General features: G+C 32.4%; 1 long non-coding RNA gene across 1 annotated transcript; it reads right to left on the bottom strand.

The window, feature by feature from the left end:
* Positions 1-273: 273 nt before the first annotated feature.
* Positions 274-1,196, bottom strand: LOC136089259 (uncharacterized). The gene is made up of 3 exons (XR_010642903.1): positions 959-1,196; positions 624-844; positions 274-504 (listed from the first exon to the last, which is right to left on the bottom strand). It is a non-coding gene; the product is annotated as an uncharacterized LOC136089259 (long non-coding RNA).
* Positions 1,197-4,145: the final 2,949 nt, after the last annotated feature.

Genomic DNA, 4,145 nt, shown 5'->3' with positions numbered 1-4,145 from the left:
ATCCTGTGAGTTGAGCTGTGGGATAATGTTACATTTTCTATATCTCCACCGGCATTGCAAAGAAAAGAAGAGATAAGTGCTGTTGCCTGGTTAGTAGATATTCCCATCCCAATAGCAGTTCTGGCAGTTTTTGAAAAAATGTCTTTGGTATCTTTAGAGTCATATTTTTAACTGTCTTCTTCTTTGATGCGTTACCAATCTTAAAATCATCTTCGGAACATGTATCATTAGAGTCATCAGTAATCATTTCACTTTCAGAGGAAAATCAGGAGAAATCATGGAAAGTTTTTTTTACTATACCAGAGGTTTTAGAGTTATTTCTTGATGCAGATCTATTACTAACATCTACAAACCGACCGTCCAACGCTCCAATCACCATCTTTCTGGAACTTAGCTGGTCCCGTATGAAGGTTAAATCTTCAATCTTATCTGCTTCCAGTCTTAGCCTATCAGTCTTTAAACTACGTTCAAGAAGCGTAATGTCTTCTCCAGCCCAAAATAATCCTTTAAATTTAATTTTATTAGGTAAGAACAAGAAAAAGTAAACTATTTACTTCACAATAAATTAGCTTAGTACTAGCTGTTTGACTAGAAAATCTTAACATTTAATATTTATCCCCTACCTGTCATTGATTTCTCAAATTTATTTCTTGTCTCAAGATAACCAATTCCAATTTTTTTCTGGGATTTCTTCAATGCTATGTACTTTTCTACGTACTTCTTGACATGATACATCATCCTTTTGTCACTGATGACTTTGAAGCCAGTTTTTCTCCAAGGAATTAAGATTCCGGAAAGGATACAACTGACATTGCAAAATTCATTGTTTGTTATGCATTTTAATCTATGAAGAACTTCCGTAAATTAAAAACATAACTTATTAAATTATCTTTACTATATTTGACATAAAACATGAAATAACGTTCTTATCTATTGATTTCTAAAGCTAAAAGCTTACTTGAAAGTTTTGGACATTAAAGGACAAGCGACGAGATCCTTCAGTGCTTTCTTTGGAAATTGTTCTCTTAAAAATAAGTAGCGTTGGATAACGTGAATCCTTAGGGGCAGCTGGTTTGTTTCCATTCTATCCAGAGTGACGTTAACTAGGAACATGTTCTTGCGACTCGATCTTCTTTTTTTAAACCCCTTCTTGGGACAGGGATACACCTCAGATACTTTTGTTGTCATAGCTAGCTTTATAACAAAATTTCATAATGTTACTCATTGATCATAATGTTAATCACTATAAACATTTTCATAATTTGTATGAAGTTTAAAATTTTTTAAAAGTTTATTTAAAATATTATAAATGTTTAAATAACCTATTTCATTTAACTATAATTATAAAATATAACATGCATTATTATGTTATGATGTTATAATAAACTTACTTGAGGTGGTGAAATTAGATTTTTTAAAATTAAAAATTGTTAAGTAGCTCGATAAAAAAATTGTTTTCTTACCTGCGCTTTTTTTAAATATTACCCGACTTTTGCGTTTCTAAAGTACCACCTGGTAACAAATATAATAATAATAAAAATGCGCACAATCGGTATGGATAAAAAACCTTCCATTCTTTGTATTGACGCAGTTAAATTGTTAAAGGTTTATAAATTTCTATTCGCGCTGATCATTTGAAACTGCCCATAAAAACTCAAAAAATGTAAAAAAGTTAAACTTTAAACGAATGGCGCGAGAATAAATACTCATCCAGAAAAAAAAAAAAAAAATTCATTAACAAACCAATATCTTAGGAACATTTTGAGACACTCCGTGAAATAAAATTCGTTCATGAGGGTCAAAATGGGATGGCCTATGCTTCATGTTCAAGTTCTTCCACGTAAACTCGTTATTTTGCAAATTTTGCAGTGAGAAAATTGTTGAGAGTTAAAGCTGTAACATGGTTTACCCGTCAAATAAATTTAAAAGTATTTAAAGCAGATTTAAAAGTAGAGTCCAGTCTATCATTAAATCTAGCAAGTATCCAGAGCGCATTAGACGCCCTTAGACGTCTGACAGACGCCCTAAGACGTCTGACAGACGTCAAGGGACGTCTAGACGTCCAATGGACGTCTGTTAAATGTCTGAGGACATCCAATGTCCAATGGGTAGCAATTCTTTTTTTTTGTTGTTTCATGCACACACTTTTTTTGAAAATTATTTTTATTTATATATATATTATTAAACTTTTTAAGGTAGAAAATAGTTTGTTTGTTTTTAAATGCCTAAATTACGTGAAGCAAAAATTCATGATTTGGCCCCTATGGGCCCCGGAAAACATAAGTATTTCAATAAAAAGAATTTTGTGATTTCGATGACATATCACCCCTAAATCTACACATTGTAGCAAATTCATCAATGTATGACAATGTCTGGGGTCAAATTACGAAACTAAAAAGTGGTTAAAGACATGTGTGCTATGTTGTATTTTAATTTATTATAAAGTTGAACATTTGCAGAATTTTCGTATCGAATTTAGTCGTAATTTGTGTAGGTATGAGTGTATATTTATAACTAACCTGTTTGCCAAACGACTGACATTGCAAAATATTGTTACACAAAGGATTTACATTGCAAACGTTACACATAAAAACTTTTTGTTACACATCTTAATGAACTTATCTATTACATGTAGAGGTGTGCGAAATTCGAAGCTTCGAGTTCGAGTTTATTCAAAAATGAACTTATCTATTACATGTAGAGGTGTGCGAAATTCGAAATTTCGAGTTCGAGTTCGAGTTTATTCAAAAATTGATCACGAATTGAATGTGTTTAGTTAATTAAATATAATTCGAATTTCAAACCTAAAGTTCGATATTTAAAAAGTTGCTGTAAAATCGTATTAAAACGCTTTAAAAAGTCGCTATAAAATTATATTAAAACGCTTCAAAATGGAGGACGAGAGAGTAAGGACCGTTATTTGTTATTTAATTACCTATTTCCACATAAAGCTTTTTTTAACTTCAATTGCATTACGGTCATACTTATCTAATATACTAATACCTAATTGTCTATATTACTTGATTTATTTGATAGTTTCTGTAATACTTTATTAGGTTTAGCCAGATGCAGTTTGCCCACTGGTAGATCACAGGTAAAAGTCACTTTACTGCAAGTAACCTGAAAAGCTGGCGTCCAACTTATCAAAGCTTCGTAGATTACTCAATGAACTTCCAACAGTACCAGGTTCAGGACCAAAACCAGTCCAGTCTCAGCACTCATTGACGGAGTCTACACTAGAAACACAATCAACAGGCTTGTGGGAATTTCTCATTAACATGATGGCAACAACTGCAGCCAACGACAATGTTGCTGATGCTGATGTGTCAAGTACGAGTGCGCTTGATGCTGATGTGAAGACATACTTGAAAGATATAACAATTGAGCGCAATGGTTGTCCACTGACATTGTAGAGGCAAAATAAAAGTCGATTTTCTTGTCTTGCTTAGCTTGCTCAATCACTTCTGGCAATCCCAACGACCAGTGTCAATTTAGAGCGTCTGAACTCAACATCTGAGAACATCGTTCCCATTAAACGCTGCACTCTTCTGTCAGAGCATGGAGAAGAACTTACCTTTCTTCATAAAAATTTGTAGACTTTTAGCATTCGGATAAGTATGGTTTCTTGATGATTATTAAATGAATTGAATTTACACTTTCACTAGTTTGTTTAATAATCTCAAACTTGAATTCGATCGAATTTTTTGTAATCTTGATTAAACTCGATCGAAGATAAAAAACCTAAACTTATTAAGTCCACACCAATATGGATTTCGTCCAGATCATTCCTGCCTAACTAACCTTTTAACTGTAATTAATTATTGGACGTCATCACTTGATAATAATATTCCCATCGACAACATTTATCTCAATTTTGAAAAAGCCTTTGGCAAAGCTCCATATAAATTTCTTATTTCTAAACTTATAGCTTATGGTATAAATGAATCAATACTATATTGAATTAAAAACTTTCTGAAAAACCGTAGGCAAAGAGTTGTTGTTAATGGTAATTATTCAAACCCGTTAAAAGTGGAGTTTCCCAAGGCTCCGTCCTTTCAGCGTTACTTTTTATTATATATGTCAACGATATTCCTGAAGTAATCAAATCAAAAGCTGCTCTTTTCGCTGACTATATCAAAAACTTC

The sequence above is a fragment of the Hydra vulgaris genome, chromosome 13 (genome assembly GCF_038396675.1).
Source record: "Hydra vulgaris chromosome 13, alternate assembly HydraT2T_AEP".
Lineage (NCBI taxonomy): Eukaryota > Metazoa > Cnidaria > Hydrozoa > Anthoathecata > Hydridae > Hydra > Hydra vulgaris.
This window is presented reverse-complemented; position numbering and strand designations above follow the sequence as displayed.